Below are 18,297 nucleotides of genomic sequence, written 5' to 3' on the forward strand. Positions count from 1 at the left end.
CAGTTATACGCCGTGTCGGTCCCGGCCACCCCTTTCTTTCCCGTAGGTATCGTAAGAGGCGAATAAGAGAAGGCGAGGGATGGGTAGCAGCGTCCTTCTTAAAACATCACCAAAGGCCTAATTGGGTTGCCACCCGCTTGCTAAACATGGCAACTAATGGCAAAAGTCTTCTTATAGGGAAGGCTTATAAGTCCAACAGTGGACAGATAACGGCTAAAAATATATATATGTAAATATATTTAGTTGTATAAAATCCTGTTAACATTTGTGAAGCACACAAATTTAATTTTGTTAAAGCTAACCGGATTAAACGTAATTGGTTTAGAATTGATCTTTATTGACTCTTAAAAAAAGTTATAAATACATAGTGTAGATAGTACGTATTATTTATTATATTACTGGATCGATAGGATCTAGAGATGATTTAAAAAATAATGAATGAATGAATGGTTTATTTTCTCTTCACAAAAGATAGTATAAAGTGACAACTTGAGGTACAATTTGATATGAAGACCAATTTTGTGAGAGACTGGAGCTTGCGGTAGGTTTTGAAGAACCTTTAATAATTTATTTAAAAAATAAATTATGCTTCACAAAAAATCCGATTTCACTTGTAGTAAAACAAGTTATTTTGATTTAAAAACGAAAATACTAAACCGATTTTAATGAAATTTCTATAGAACAAATCTTGTAGTATAATCCTTTCAGATAAAAAAATATTTTTTCAAATCGGCTTTTAAAAGAAGGAGACACGATGTAATAAGCATAAAAAAAATCCAACCGAATTGAGAACTTTCTTCATTCTGAAGTTGGTTGAAAATTAAATTACTAATATGGAGAGTTTGAAAATTAAAACACCAATACGATGCTATTAATTACAAAAACAATTCTAAAAATCAGTTTAGACTAAGTGACGTAACCGTAAACAAGTACATTTTGCTCCACAAAGAAACCGTTTTCAGTTTTGACAAAACCAATTATTTTTATTAAACCATCGAACTAATGAAACCGATTTTCATTTTAATCAAATTTCTACGAAACCATTCTGAAAGTATATCCATTCAAATAAAAATTAATATTTTTATTAAGGTTCATAAACTTTTTTATTATTTTTTTTTTTTTATATATAATTTAGAAATTTTTGAAATGACGGGATTCTGAGGTAACAGACAAAATACAACCGAATTGAAAAACTCCTTTAAAAATTAGGATGTATTGACAACCTCTTCTCATAAAAAATTGTTAAATATTTATAATGTAGTAAAGTACCTAAATAACCTCGCGTCGACTGGTCGCTCCATATTTAATAAACTCATAATAAAATTACACTAAATGAAGGACACGATACGAGTCATGAAAGTATAAGAATCAGCAAGACCTCTCTGCTTACCACATAAGGCACTTGGCGTGAATATAGATAGATATAACTAAAGTCATTATAATGAAACTGACACGTGTTTATAACTATTTACAAGTTGATTAAATAGCAAACTATAAACTGTTCTGAAGTGATTTACTTGACTAGCGAACTTTGATTAGCTGTTTCATTGAGGCCTCAGGTGTCAAATGTTACTAATATTTTAAACTAGCGACCCGCCCTGACTTCGCTCTCTTTTTATTTAAGAGTGTCCTCTTGTCAGTGCAAATAACTTATGCATTTTCATCCAGCCAGCTCTATTTCATGTCATATCTTTGACCTCCCTATAGGACATGACACCTAGTTTTTCCTTGTAGTTATTCCTCGATCCTCCCCTTCCTCTTTTGCCATCTATTTTTCCTTCTACTATGCTTTTTAACAAGTCGTCATGGTGTAAAAGGTGGTCCAGTATGTTTCCTCTTCTATTCTCTATTGTTTTATTATTATTGTGACTGACTTCGCGCACATAGAAAAATAAACTAGCATTTTAAATTAGTGTTTTAATTTATGCTCACACGCTTAAATTTAAATGAGGTAAAGATACTGCATAAATATTATTATTGTAAGTGAAACCTTAATTACAACCATTCTTTCACTTACAATACATTGATTTGGTCCTAATCACTGTATAATTTCTCAAAAAATTGAGAATAATATGAGAATTATTGGAAATATAAAAAAATATTAAGTTATTAAAAATTTTATCAACATAAACATGGGGTTCTTCAAAAGAGGTGAAGAGGCTTCTTGAGAATCTGAAACGCTCACGTAACGTATGCATTACTTGATATTTCTGACGTTCACAGGTTACAGTGACAGCTTACAATCAGATGGACCGTATTATTGTTTGCCACCTCATTGTTATAAAATAGAACTTGATTTTGAAGAAGCAAAATCACAGTACATCTAGTATCTGTATTAACCAAATTTTTGTAGTTTAATTTATACCTTCACCTTTTATTTTTTTACCTTACATTGTTCTGTTAATATAATTCGCAACGAACAAAAAATATATCCACTGTTAAAATAATAAATAATACATTACTAACGATGAATAGCTCTCGGAACAATGAATTTAATAAAATGTAATGTTATTCATATTTACTTTGGGTAATATAATTAAATTTTCTAAAGTATATAGGTAAAATATATATATATAATAATTCTCTCATAATAATATTCTAGTATATATTTAATAGGTATTTAAATATATAGTTTAAATTTGTTACTATAGTGAGATATTTCTAACAACTAACAATATTTTTCATCGTGCCTCCTACCAAATTGTTTATAATTACTCCTCTCCATCCAAAGGTTGCCTGGAAGAGATCGCTCTTAGCGATAAGGTCGCCCATTGTCTTCTCATTGTGATTATTTCTTGTAATTATTTATATTTATAATAAGTTTACTATTGTAATCTTTTGGAGGAAACAATAAAGAGTATCTATTTCTTACCAATTTTTATTATTATATCAACCGTTAACTGTCCACTATTGGGCATAGGACTCTCCCATAAGGGAGGTTTTGTCAATACGCTTGGAAGACGGATTGACAACCGCAGTTAGGCTTTGGAGATGTTTAAAGAAGATCGCTGCTGCCCTCCCTCGCCCTCCGTTAGTCGCCTCTTGCGACACCCACGGGAAAGGAAAGAGTGGCCTATTCTATACCGTTACCTACATGGTTATATAGGGGGGGAAAGGGATTGTTACCAATGAAGTCTGACAGCCCCATTGCTAACAATATGCCCTATTAGGTCGACCTCCACGTAGTTCCCCCGTGATGGGCTAACTGACCTGCTTCATTCTCACCTATCATCTCTCACTAATGCCCCGCCAGTGTAAACCATTCCATTATCGCCCGTTAAAAAAAAAAACACGGCTATATATGTTTATGAACACTTCAACATAACATGTACAAACTTACATCTTATATAAGCAGAATAACACTTGACGAATGATGCTTGAACTGTATTCGAATCAGTTATTAATATTTTTTTTTCACTCGCTCAATATGTGTCTCAGCTTTTAACTAGATCAGGTTTCACTGTATAAACACATTTTTTGCTTTTATTCACAAATATTGCCATCATAGCGATCAATTTGTTCCCTGCTTTTTGCGTTTCATTTTATTAAATACCCATTCATTGGACCAGTTTATAGGAAACGTTAAAATCTTTTATTTTTCAATTCGCTATAGTATTAAAAATCTAAATAGTCTAGTAATAAACGAGGGTTGGTCACTAACTGCCTTTGTCAACCAGCCTGCAAAGCGTAACATTTACTAACAAATGCAATGGGAGGTAAATGTTATGATAAGATACCGAAGATAACCGAAGATAAATATTTCGGATCTACCCTTTATAGTGCCACAAAATAAATCAAAATTATAAGAAAAAGAAAGTGCTACATTCGAATACGAATAAGATTCGCTTTATTTTCATGTCATGTATAGTTACTGGCCTCAAGATAAAATATAAGAGTAAATACAATCATAAAATATCTCTTTTCTGGTTTTTTTTTTTATTCAGAAATACTTCTTCATTAACCGAGCGTCTTCAATAAAACATCTCTCATTGTATATTTTGATTACTGTTCATTGAGTAACAGTCAATTCATTTCGATATTTTCATTGAAAATCCCTAATATTACAACACAGTAATTTATTCTTTTGAATTGCGTAAACTCAGATTGCCTTCGTAGGCACGCCGCAATTTTTCACGGCTCAATCCATACATGCATTTTCAGCCGTATTTTCTAATATTTACACATATGCTTTCTCTTCTTGTAGTAGTATAAATACGAATGTTTATAAGTAATGGTATACGAATAATGGAGTCCAACTACCGCTTTGTTACAGCTACAGGATGACACGGTTCCCCCAGGTAACCATCGTTGTTAATGTTGCATTCGTTGGTGAGCCAACTGGCCTACTTCATTCTTCATTCTATTCATTCCTTGCTGAGGGCCTACCATGAAATGTTTTCCGAAATTACGGAGCCAAACGAAATAGAAATTTGATGTTAAAATTACATAATATATGCCGTTTGGAAATATTAAAAATGTTAAAATATTGTTCCTTTGGACTTTTATGATAGGATGCATGATAAAAGAAATGTTAACCTCTATTTATTGGTCCGATTTTGGTATAAACAAAAACACGAAATTGATTCCGAAATTTCGGAATTTCATTTCATGGTAGACCCGATGGCGTCCGCCCGATGTATACCGATAGCTCAGGTGGGTCACTATTTCATTACGACTAATTAAAAAAAAATCGAGTAATGTTTTGATGTTTTGTTAGAAGAAATGCAGTCACCGTATTTCCTATATTATACAATATATTTATCCCTTCTTTTGTCCTAAGTTACGTAGCGAGCCACTATCGACACCGCTGACTTCGCATCGCATCCAAAACGTGTAAATGACGTAAATGCCTAATTAGGTAATTGCTTACGTTGTAGTACGAGGCTGGTCTACGTGACGACTTGTAAACGCACTCCTGGTTCACACTTCGAACTGTCACGCTTGGCAGACGAATTGACAATCGCAGTTAGGCTTTAGAGATGTTTTAAAAGGGGCGCAGCTGTCCGTCCCTCGTCCTCCTTTACTCGCTTCTTACGACACCCACGGGAAAGGGGTGGCCTATTCTATGCCGGAACCACACGGCCATATATTATATATACATTTTTAATTATCATAATTACTAATATGATCGGGTAACGTAACTACGAATAAAATTATATACGAAATTAGAACCACTTAATGATCTTAGACCGGTTGTGTTTACTTTTTCTTTATTTTGTATGATTAATTAAATTAAAAAGAGAACGATGTAATTCTATTCTTGATTGAAAGTCGTGACATTTTACTTTTTTTCAATGCCTTTCTGAGGACCTGTGAAAAACAATGGGCTGGTAAAAATTTAATTTGTGAAAAATGTTCGATTCTCGTGCAAATTAAGCGTCTTTCGAGTTAATTAATTTTATTAATCATTGCTGTTGAAAATTGAAACGGAATACAGTGTCAGGATACAATTACGTGACAAATTGCCTTCGTTCTGATTTATTTATTTAAATACATTGACTGTATTTTACTCTACTGCCCGAAATAGGGGTAGGTTGTGTTATACGATTACCCAAAAAAGGAGTTCTCAGAATTCTTGTATATATAGAAGCTTATTTATTTCATTATAACTTGTAAATTCCTGAATAGATTTGAAAATATGGGGTATTGTCAGAATCCTCATATCATCCTTAGTGTTACTATATCTATACATTTTTGACACAAAGTTCATCTGATTTTTTTTTATTTGCGGAAAAAAATAACGAGTACATTTTTCTCCGCAAGAATTTGAGTTCATGTATGTATCCATGTAAAAGCAGTTTTATAGCTATTCATAATATTAATTTATTATATTTATTTATTTAAACTTCAATGCACAATTATATAAGTGTACATACAGCGATCTTAATACTTATCGGCGTTTTCTGCCAGTCAACGACTTGACCGATTTTTGTGGATAAAATGTTATATTTATATGGGATTTTAAAATTACTCACATTGCATGTAGTTTAAATATTTTAATACGAAAAAAAGCAACTTTAATATTCAATCGTAATAGATTTGATAATAGCTAATTAGTAATCTATTATATTACTGTTTTATTTTGAAACGTATTCGTTTTATTAAACATAATAATAGGCGAGCTCTTGTTCAAAACACATCTAAGTGTAACTCTTGCAATAAGAAAATTATTATTAATAATCTAGTAGTTAGCACCTCCTTTTAAGTATGAAAATTTTGATTTTTATTGAATTATTTAATAAACACATTTTCTCTATCATAAAAAAAGTGAAATTTGTTACAGAATCTTGCTAAATACATGTTTAGACATTTTATTACAAAATCCTATCTAACATCTGTTTATTTCTTAATAAAAGAAAAATATTAGAAATAAAAAGTGTTTAAAATAATAAATTAACTATTTAATCACATAATATTAGAACATACAATTGTAAAAAAACATTATTACAATGACAAAATAATCTCTAACTGACCAACTAGATTTATAATATTTGAATTTAGATTGTGGAATCGTGTTAAAAAAATGGAGAAAAATAAACGATAAATGTTTCTTGTCGCACAGTTCTTAAAAGTGAATTATATCTTCCAGTTGCGACGTTAACGAACTTAATTTAAAGGAAAATAAGACAATCCCGACGAACTCTAGTAGGCAGTGTTGCCAGGTGCAATTTTTTATTTCCACCCAAATTTTATATATTTTTTCCAAATTTATACAATTTCGTTACTTTTTACTCAATCACAAACATGTGTCAGTTTTCATCATCATCATCATATCAGCTTTTAACTGTCCACTGCTGAACAGAAGTCTCCCCTAGGGAGCTTTTTCAGTAGTCGCCATGGTAGGCGGATTGGCAACCGCAGTCAGACTTTGGAGATGTTTTAAGAGGGACGCTGAAGCTGAAGCAGTCACCTCTTATGACACAGAAAAGGGAGGTACAATTTTAATTATGTTTTATTATGCAACCATTAAACAAACAATGGAAAAAATGTCGTTTACTAATTTCTTTAGTATTCTATAGATCTATATACTGCCATATATAATTTAGTAATGCTAAAATTATAAATTAAATATGCAAATTCCTCTAAATACATTTTCCCCCAATATTATCTGTAACAGTTTTATATTTCGCCAACAACATTTTTTTATCAAATATTACATAATCTGGCAACGCTGGTAGTAGGTACAAAATATCGAACCCCAAAACGCAGGAGACAGCGCAAACAAGATGAACAGCCATTTAGTCGCACGGAAGAGAAATGTTATCTTGAGATGCAATGAGGGCGTTTTTACAGAGCTCGTTCTAAGAAATTACCTTTTAAATGTAAGACGAAATCTATACTGTAATAAAATCGCAATAACTGAAGAGTATTTAGGTACATTAAGTTTTATTATTCTTCATTTTTAATATTTTTATTTTTTTCTCTAAGAAGATAGAAATAAGCAATAGAACTTGTCAGTGAAATTAGTCATTTTCAGAAATGATATCAGTCATGTTCATGACAGCATGAATATGGCTGGATATATTTGAATTAAATTTTATACAACGATTCCACAGTATATATAATATTTATTCTAATTTATGCAAATAAATCTGCGAGTTACAGATTGTAATTTATGAGTAAATTAAAAATAATTTCTGTTACATTATGATTTTTACAACTGATAACGTTTACTATAGTTTTAGTTGCATATTAATTTTACGACGAATAAATTTAGGCCTATGTTCAGTAGTGGACAGATAATGGCTGAAATGACGATGATAATGAAATCTGTCATTTGTTTTGCGAAGTCAAAACTGTTTTTGGTAAAAAAACATCTACATTTAAAGTAGCGATTTTGCGTTTTAAATTCTAATATTTCTCTTAAAAGGCGTTTACAAAATATGTAGTAATTTTTTTTGTCAAGCAAAAGTGCGCTTACCTCTTCTTGATTGATTCAACGATTACTGAGTATTATTGTAGGTCGAGTTATACTAAAAGAAATGATTTTAGTTAAAAAAAAAATTAAAGATTCGAGCATTGTTACAATTGGACGCTGCCATCAATCTTCATCAGAGACGTTTTTAAATTTTCTTTTTCTCTCCGTTTACCTTTTACAAATTTTTTATGTCAGTATTATCCATTCGTATTCATTTGTTGTTTTAATATTGTTCTAATAAATTTGTAATAAAAATAAAATTTTAATATATTTTTTTTTACAAATGAATAAAATATTAATTTTTTTTTTATAAATTGTGAAATAAAGAGTTCTATTATATTAAATTTCTTCCTTTTCCGTGGGTATAGTAAGTGGCTAATAAGCGAAGTTCATGCTGGAGGGATGGGCAGCAGCGTCCTTCTTAAAGCATCACCAAAGCCTAATTGCAGTTGCCAAACCCCCAACAAACATAGCAACTGGCAAACCCAACCTTATGGGTGAGGCCTGTCCAGCAGTGGACAGTTAACGGTTGATATGATAATGAATATATCAAATCTAGGTATTCTTTAAAATAGATTTTATTTAACATAGCTAAAATATTGGAAGAAAATAAATTATATGAAGGAACTTTTAAAATTATCTTCCATGTAATATTTATATAGAAGATAATTTTGGAAAGTTTGATGAGTGGGATATGGCCATAATATTACAGGGTACAGAAGTATAACACCTTAGTCTGGGGGAAAAGGGATTGGTAGCAATGGAGTATGACAGCCCCATTGCTAGCAATATGCCTTATTAGGTTGACCTCCACGTGGTTCCCCCTGGAAATCATCGTGAACAATTCTTGTTGAATTCGTCACGATGGGCTAACTGACCTACTTAATCCTTACCTATTATCCTTCACTGGTGTCCCGCCGAAGTATACCGATAGTGCGGGTGGGGTTACCATTCCATTATCACCCATTAAAAAAAACACCTTAGTCTTAAGGAATGACAGCACACAAGACCCTCGTGGGGTATATTCTATTCAGCCCATGTTACTGTTCATGTCTATAGGCGACGGTTACCACTTTGTATTAAGTAGGCCGTGAGTTTGTTTGCTATTCTAAGTTGCATAAAAAATGTATGAGTGCTCGCAAAACTTTCAAAATGAGGAGTTATTATTTTATCAGGGTGTTATTGTTTATAATATTTGTAACTAAATTATATGTATACTGTTAATTTATTATAAATATTAAAGAAACTTATAAAAATTAATAAATAAAATTTGTTAATTTTCTAAAAAAAATATTTAAAATTAAACATTGCGTTTAATAATTATTTTATTGTAGGAAAACTACAGTTGAGTACGTAATTCAAATTGAAATAGGCACACCGATGAAATACATTATACTTGATACGAGTAGTATGAGTACCAGTAAATTAAACAACACAGGATAACAGGGTTGGCTTCACATCTGATCCTCTTGTTAGGATAAATATTTGTGTTACTTTACAAATATGTTCCGTGTTCTGGATACAAATAGTATACAATTTCGACTTCCGATAAGTACAGTCAGCATCAACAGTCGATAAACTTTGGGACAAGGATTGGTTTAACATAGTATATGATCAAAACTGTTTGTATATATGTGTTTGAGTGAATTTTATGAAATTAATAAGTTTGTTGTTTCCGACAAGCTCGCAAGAAGCTAGATATTGCGATATAAAGCGCTGTACTCATCCTGAAGAAGACTTTTAAGTGTAATAGAAACAATTGTCGGAAATGGCATGCATCATAAGTTCACAAAATTCCTATGACACATATATATAGACATCGTTGAAAATAAACATAAGTTTTATTCAAGATCAAAATTAGATATAGGTTTTATATAAGTTACAAAGCTACGAAAGACAAAAAATACATGCGTCAATAATTAATTTTACATTCACCACGGCGCAGAGGTGGGCACTTTTCTTTACGTAAACGAGATCATGGGCTTTACTCAGAGTAATTTAGAAAACGTACAGTTCTGAATTAATTCAGATCTAATAATAGAGTTCTAGGTTGCGCCCTCAGATGTTTATTAATTGGTTCCTTATAACAGAGGGTACCCTTGCTTGAGAACCAAATAACTGCAATAATTTTGTGGCACTTATTATTATTATTACTATATGTCAATGTCATTTATTTTCGGTGTATAAGAGTTTAAATATTTTTAAATTATTCATACACTTTTGCTGCTGACCGTACATACTTTGTATTAGTCCTTGTTAGTCCCGGATATTGTCATTCGATCAATGTGACTGCTCTTTGGTAGTCAAGTTTGAGATACGCGTCCGAGTTCAATATTACATAACATTTACCAGTTATATAGCTTCAAACTAGCTATATATTGCGGTTTTATTCTATGTGAATCAGTATATAAAATATCCTATGTCTTAACTTGGAATATAATTTACTTATGTACGAAATTTCATTCAAATTCATTTATCTATTTTGTTTAATTAAGTTTAAATTACGAGTAAATTGGTTTTTAAACAATAAACATACAAAAATAATTTTACTATGTTCCTAATATTATTAGGATTTATTACATTATGTATCATATTATTAGGAAAGTGGTAGTATACATATTGTTAGAAAAAAAGAGAATGACAGCACGTTTGTTTGTTACGTTTTGATGCCTTAATTCCCCAACCGATCGTCATTAAAATTGTTATGATGAAAAAGGACATAGGCTTTTTATCCCGCTCAAACAACACATCCAGACGAGTGATGCAAAATACTCATATTAAGACATGAATATTTGCAAAATATATTTGGCTCAACTAATAATATTTATTGTTTATGTACGTTTGTTTATCTATAAATATTTGTAAAGTAAAACGAGCAACAAATTCTCAAAAATATCACGAGTTGACGGATTCTAGTGGCTTAGGAGCGTACTCTGTGAAATTCAATGAGGGAGTGTTTGATTACTTACTTCAAATGTAAATTTATTTTCCATTGTTATACCTAGTTGACAATTAAGTACACTTGTCAAGGTGAAGACTCTACAAGAAATGCAAACAATATATACATATATACATATATATACCAAGAAGTTAGATAATAGAGGATTTTTTTTTGTATTTTACCATATCATATGTATATACCTATTATTTACAAAATAAATAATAATATAATTGCTGTGTAGTGAAATTTTTCTTAGAGCCATATATAGCACTGCTTTAAGGTATATATCTTTGTTGTACAATCTATATACACCTTATACTAATATATATTTACATAAATATATATGTGTGTATATGTACAATTAAATATAATATAATTTTTCTTTTCTCTTGTACCCAAAGGTTGTCTGGAAGAAATTGCTTTAGCGGTATATATATATATATATATATATATATATATATATATATATATATATATATATATATGTGTGTATTATGTTTTAACTGCTGCAATAAACAGTCATCGCTCTACCCACTGACATTGACTCTCCTTTCCACTTTGGATTTCCTGGAAGAGAATTCTTGTAGAGTTAAGCTCTCCTTTGTACATTTGCTTTCCATTGACATATTTCTTTATGTATTATTAGTGTGTAAAATAATGAAGAAATAAATAAAAATCAATGGCCGAAGGAATGTAGGCACATCACTTCGGAGCAATATAAGTGAAAAATGGCTTTTCTACTCGACTTACTGCACATGTAAACGATATATTTTGAAAAAGCTGTATAAAGGAAACAATTATTACTATATGAATAATAAACAATATCTATTAAAATTCTCCGTATCTGGTACATGAACATATTTATAAAATTTAAACTTATATTAATTCCACAACTATTTACAATCAAATGGATATAGAATATTTATAGAATAGGTATAGAGTAGGCCCAGTATAGAATGGGCTACCATTTCGTTTCCCGTAGGTGTCATAAGAGGCGACTAAAGGAGAAGGATGGATGGGTCATCATCCCTCTCAAAACATCTCTAAATCCTAACTGTGGTTGCTGCCAAGCTTAGCAACTATTTGGCAAAATCTCCTAAGGAGGAAGCCTATGAGATATGGTGATGAAATTTTTAATAATAAATATTTACCTAAAGTAATATCATGAAACAGCTATAAAATGATCGAAGGTCACGACAAAAAATACTCTAATTGTCCATATTTATAGTATCGAAACCCCTTTATTATTTACACCCCATTATTGTACAATGATACATAAAAAATAAAACAATGATAAGTACATATGATGCATATATTCAAGGTATAATTTTGTCGAAAGAATAGTTTTGAAATGGAAATAAAAAATGTGGTTTTTTTTTCAAATTATAGGCACTTGACTATTAAAGTGTTGGTAATGGCAACAATATTATAATATATGTTCTATTTTTAAAAGTTTTGTAAGCATACATTATATTTTCATGTAGTAACTGCCGGTTTAACTTATAAGTTACATGTAATACTACATGTAATAACTTATATGTAATTAGATCGTTATAATATTATAATATAATGTTATGTATATTTTAAGTGTGGCAACTTAGTTCTCTCCACTATATCGGTTGTCATATCTTCTTTGTAACGTCTGTCTCCTAATGAAATATATATATATATATATATATATATATATATATATATATATATATATATATATATATATATATATATATATATATATATATATATATCACTTCATACCTACTTTATATTTTTCTGTGAAATTATTATTATAAAAAAAATACACAATTGACGTGTCTTAAATATTACTAAGAGTACGAAATAAGATTTATAAGCAAGAAAATTAAACAAAACCTTTTTATTTGATACTAGCTGACCCAGCAAACGTTTTGCCATATACATTATTATTTAAGTTTACTATTGTAATCTTTTGGAGGAAACAAAAAAAGATTATCTAAATCTAAATATCGAATTAGTAACCTCCTTTTTTTTTAAAGTCGGTTGAAAATAAGAAGTGAGTATACATAGATGAAAACAGAATCCTACTGCTATTATAAATGTGAAAGTTTTTAAGGATAGACGGATATTAATTACTATTTCATGCAAAAACTACTAAACGAATTGAAATTTAAAACATGGATAGGTTATTCTTAAATTAAAATATAAATTACTGAATACAATCATACACGCGAGCGAATCCGCGAGATACAGCTAGTAAATATTAGTGTAAGGTTTACGTTAACAATCTTCAGATTGTAAAACGTGTCCTTTCCAAGTTTTCAATTTAAACGAGCAGGTTAACTGCGAAAACTTGAACTGACAAACTAGTTTGGAATTTATAATTATTATGTTAATTCAGAATATTGGACAAATTGCCTCAATTCTGAACAGATATCGTTCGAGTTCTGTTTTAGTTGGAAAAAGTCAGCCAATTTAAAATTCAAATCTAAAGTCGAGATAAATGGGGCTATGGTAAATGGATTACTCAGCAATTATTTTGTCTAGAAAGTAAAGTGTTAACAATTTAATTTCACTAATCAAAGTTAAAAACTGTTAAGAATTCTATGTCTAATTACATAATTATCTATGTAATACGAGTATATGTTATTGTATGCAGTCAGTCTATGAGAGAAGCCTATGTTTAGCAACCTATGCAAATATGAATTTGTTTGTTACCTTATAGTCTTAAAGATTCAATCCAAAAGAAAAGAACCAATCGTCTTGAAATTTGGTATATATATATGTTTTTCTCCATGTCAAATATCACATTTATTTTATATAGAACATACAATAAAAGAACATACGTCCCGCGGACGAAGTTGCGCGTAAAAGCTATATATACTACAAGTTTAAAATATTAAGGTTCCGATTAGTTGATCTGACAGGGTTTTTTTTTTTATACTACTTAGAATGGCAAACAAGCTGACGGCCCACCTGATGGAAAGTGGTAACCGTCGCCTATAGACATGAGCAGTACCGTGGACATAACAGAGTATACTGTTTCGCCCATGATACCCCCCATGCGTTGCCATTCCTGAGGACTCAGGTGTTATTCCTCTGTACCCAGTAAATTCACGCCATATCCCACCCTTCAAACCGAAACACAGCCATGCAAACACAACTGCTTCACGGTTGAACCACAAATGGGACGGAGATACCCAAGCAATCGACTTTTGTACAAAGTCTCCCTGTGGTACATATACTACAATTGTGTCTCAGAAGTAACCATCGTATAAGCCGTAATTCCAAATTACTGTATGGTAAATTTGATGGTCAAAATTCACCATAGCTCATAAATGCCTACAGTACTAAGAGTGTAACTTACGGGTTTCCGACCCTTAAAAAATATTATAATTACATCTGACTATAACTTGTTAACTTATTTTTTTTTTGTGTCTCTCTGTCATATAATTCCACGACAATCCTTTCGTTCATGTTACTTTATTTTGCGTGAGGTTTCTTTTGATTATTAAAATATATCCAATGATGTCTAAAAATTGATTTAGGTACGATGGGACTGACGTGGCTAAAAGGACAAAATTCCCTAAATAAATGAAGATAAAAAAATATTAAAATGCTCTTTTTGAATAACCCCATGTTGTAGTCACTAGAGAGAATCTCCGCTGGAAACTCATTCCATAACCTGAGTGTTCATGAGAAGATTATTCAAATTATTTAATTTATTTATATTGTATCATGTTTGTTTATCCGACAGGACTCGAATCTGCATTTCTAAGGTACCTGCGGTTGACAGCGTTTCTAGTTTAATTAGGAAGGAATATTGTTGTTGTTTGTTGTGGTTTTCAAATAAATTTAGTTTGGATTGTTACCGACCTTTTATGTGATCCGAATTAGTCAGAAATTATAATCTCATCTTACTAATATAAAAAAAAATTGTAACTTGATAAATTCTGTACATGGGAGATATTTAAAAAAAAATAATATGAGGGATAAGACCCAATAAAAGCAATAAAAGCCAAAACAATTTTTTTCAGAAATTATGTCTGTCTGTATGTTTGTTCCGGCATCATGCAAAAGCTACTAGACTAAATTGGATACGATTTTTACAGTTGCGTTTCTGAAGATCTAACTTAAAATCTGGTATAAGTTATATCTTAACACACCATCTACAAGTATATTTCATTGGAAAACCAATGAAATATACTTCTGAAATCGACGCTTACGAAGTCACGGGCAAAAATCTAGTTAATAATATAATAGGTATATTTTTACTGTCAATTAGATTAGAACCCAAATCTAAGGTTCATAAGATAAAAAAATTGCCCATAAAGTACTTCTTTAGAGAAATAATATAAATTATTTAGAATCTTTGAATACAAAACTTTGAATGTTAAGACGAGAGACCGCATTTGTACTACACTAATAGTATTATGAAAATAAGATAGTTTGAAGAAAATAACACTATAAAACTTTACAGAGAATGTAAGATAATTGAAGTATTTTCAATCTATAAAATTAATAAATAAAATTTATCATCTCTGACAGTAATTATAAAAATAAGTAATTAAATAAGAAAATCCTTCCTTAGTATTATAATAAATGTCCATGTTACAAAAAGAACCTAAGTTTAAAATTGCGAGTTTTTTTATTCTAGTAAATTAAACTTCATGACGATAGTCAGCTAGTAAAATTTTTTAATATTTATAATTTTAATAATAAATTATTAAAATTATAAATATCAATTTAACGAAAAATGTAATAGCAATAGACTAAATAAAAAAATAATTGTATAATTTTCGTCCTTACGTATTTAAATCTAGGCGGTTCAAATTGAAGCAGTAATTAATTTCACACTAAATAACAATGCAATCAATTCTACTCTAAATATGGAAATAGAATAATAATAAATTATTTACTAGGCCGAATATAAATTACAGTAATAAATTTTATGCATGTGAAATCTAAATTAAATTTTATTTAGTTAAAAATCTTTGTTTGGTAAATACAAAAATAGAATGTTAATAATATAAATAAATAAACAAATAAATATTAAACGCGATATAACAATTAAATGTAAATTGTGTTTAAGATTGTTTTTTAAAAAACCAATATTATATTACAGAATTAGTACATACTAATTTGAAATTCAATAAGAATTATTAGAAATAATGTAGAATTTTATATATACACACACACACACATAAAATATTGTAGGATTAAAAAACTCCTTTTTAAAACTTTTTACTATATATCGCATTTAGTCAATTACTAAAATTTAAAAAGTCATCATCCCTTTTCACCCTCATAACATCCTACACCAGCCGTTTCACCCGCATGGCTAATAATAACAGGCCTCCTTTATTACAAGATGACCAGCAGTGGGATGATAATGGGTTGTTATGGTATGTTATTAATATTGAATCTACATAAATGCAATATAATCATTATATTTTTCTTCGGAAATTCGTAAAAAGATCGATCAGCTCGTCATAGTCGTAGAATACTGATGGATATATATGTAATATTTGTCAGATCCGTCAGTATTCTACGACTATGACGAGCTGATTACAAGGTCAAAGGATATCCCTATTATTTAGCAAAGAAGTTTTACTAATTTCCTCCTAATAGGTTTTTTTTTTGTATTATTATTATTTTTGTCTTTTTTTTCTAAAGCTATAGATTTTTTTTTATTTGTATTTGAATCGATCAAAATAATCGATTTCATCTTTAAAATCAGTATTTAAATAGCTTAATTGGTCCTGTTTTTTATTAATGATGAAGTTGAAACAATTATTATTCTATGATGCAGTTTTTTTTTAACTATACTATAAAAAAACCCTTAAAAGGTTTTGTATTATACTTACTCCATCGAATTATAATATTATTGAAAACGATAAGTATAATATTTATTTTCAAAATATTATTAGTTTATTTAATAAAGTCTAACTTAAAATATTTATTACCTTTAAAACTTCCCAAATCATCTCCACTATATTTCTTCTTCATACAGCAAATTAAAAACACATTAAGGTCTAGCACTTACAAATTACTCCTAATCTACACTTTCATGAAATGTTTTAAAATAATTTTTAATTAATTAATTTGAGGTAATTTAAAATTTTAGCATTCCACACTTACACTATTTTACACTGATACCTCAAATTATACGGCCAAAATTACAAACTGCCAGTAACTATAACGTTCACTTTTTAAAAAGTAATACTGTGGAATTAAAAATAAATAAGAATTAAAAACACCACATTCGATATTTAAAAATCGTAATCGCGATCTTCCATGATGCGTTGGAAAGTGACGCGGCGTCTGCACCATGCGGGGTATCAAAACGCACTGGTGTAACCGTGCGGGTTAAGGTGCGAGCGAGACAACTACACAGAGGGGTGGCTAGTGGTGAAATCTATAGAGTTCATAAACTGCCCGCAAAAATATTGAGAGATGATTAATAAATTTATATGGAAATGTAGGAGTCAAAGAATTATTCAATAATATTTTAATTCACAGCCAGACAATTGTGACTTGACGTAAGAGTCTCTTTGCTTTGGTTTCCTTCATTTTGATCCCTGCTATGAAGGAAAACGTGCGTGGGTTTTGACATAGGTAAGATGTTATTCGCTTTATCTTAAACTAATCTGCGAATTTGCTAAAAGTGACAATTACGATATTACGCAGAGGCATTTTCTCGTTCTATTTCAAACCTTGAGTAATTAACAAATTTAATTCAGAATCGAATTTTAGCTACTAGGTTTTGTTTTATGTCATTTGAAATAGTTTAAGAAGCGATTTAGAGTATCATTAGGCTAATCCTATTATTTTAAATCATTAATATACTTTAATTACCGATTCTAAAAAAAGGAGGTTTTTACTTCGGTTATACTTTTTTAAATGTTTCATCATATCATCATCATATCAGTCTTTAATTGTCCACTGCTGAACATAAGCCTCCCCCTTGGGGGGTTTTGCCAAGAGTTGCCACGCTTGGCAGGCGGATTGGCAACCGCAGTCAGGTTTTAGAGATATTTTAAGAGGGACGCTGCTGCCCACCCCTTACCTTCCCTTAATCGGCTCTTACGACACCCACGGGATAGGAAGGGGTGGCCTATTCTATACCGGGACCACACGGCTATTTTTAATGTTTTTTACCTCATAACTCTGTCAATTATAAACCGATTTGGATTTTTTATTTTTTTATGAAAGAATGTACTTACAGATTGGTTTTATAAAAAAATATCGAAATTGATTCAGTAGTAGTTTAGTTTTTAATTCAAAATTACTGGCTTTGCCAGAATTGAAGCGGTTCTTTTTGTCGAACACAATTTAGTTTGGTTTGTAACATATAAATTCAAAAGTACTTAATCTATAAATAAAGATCGCACTGAACATTTGCACGAATCAATATAAATCAAATAAATCTGCAAAAGTTACTTTTTAATACTGAAATAGTAAC

General features: G+C 30.2%; 1 protein-coding gene across 1 annotated transcript in view; it reads right to left on the minus strand.

Moving 5' to 3' along the window:
* The window catches only part of LOC113515804 (uncharacterized), a 66,865-nt gene extending 49,695 nt beyond the window's left edge, over positions 1 to 17,170 (minus strand). Inside the window, exon 1 of the mRNA XM_031911288.2 lies at positions 16,799 to 17,170. The gene's annotated coding sequence lies outside the window, so the exon portion shown is untranslated. The remainder of the gene's footprint in view (positions 1 to 16,798) is intronic.
* Positions 17,171 to 18,297: the final 1,127 nt, after the last annotated feature.

Source organism: Galleria mellonella, unplaced genomic scaffold (assembly GCF_026898425.1).
Source record: "Galleria mellonella isolate WM207_F2 unplaced genomic scaffold, CSIRO_AGI_GalMel_v1 utg87, whole genome shotgun sequence".
NCBI classification, from domain to species: Eukaryota; Metazoa; Arthropoda; class Insecta; order Lepidoptera; family Pyralidae; genus Galleria; species Galleria mellonella.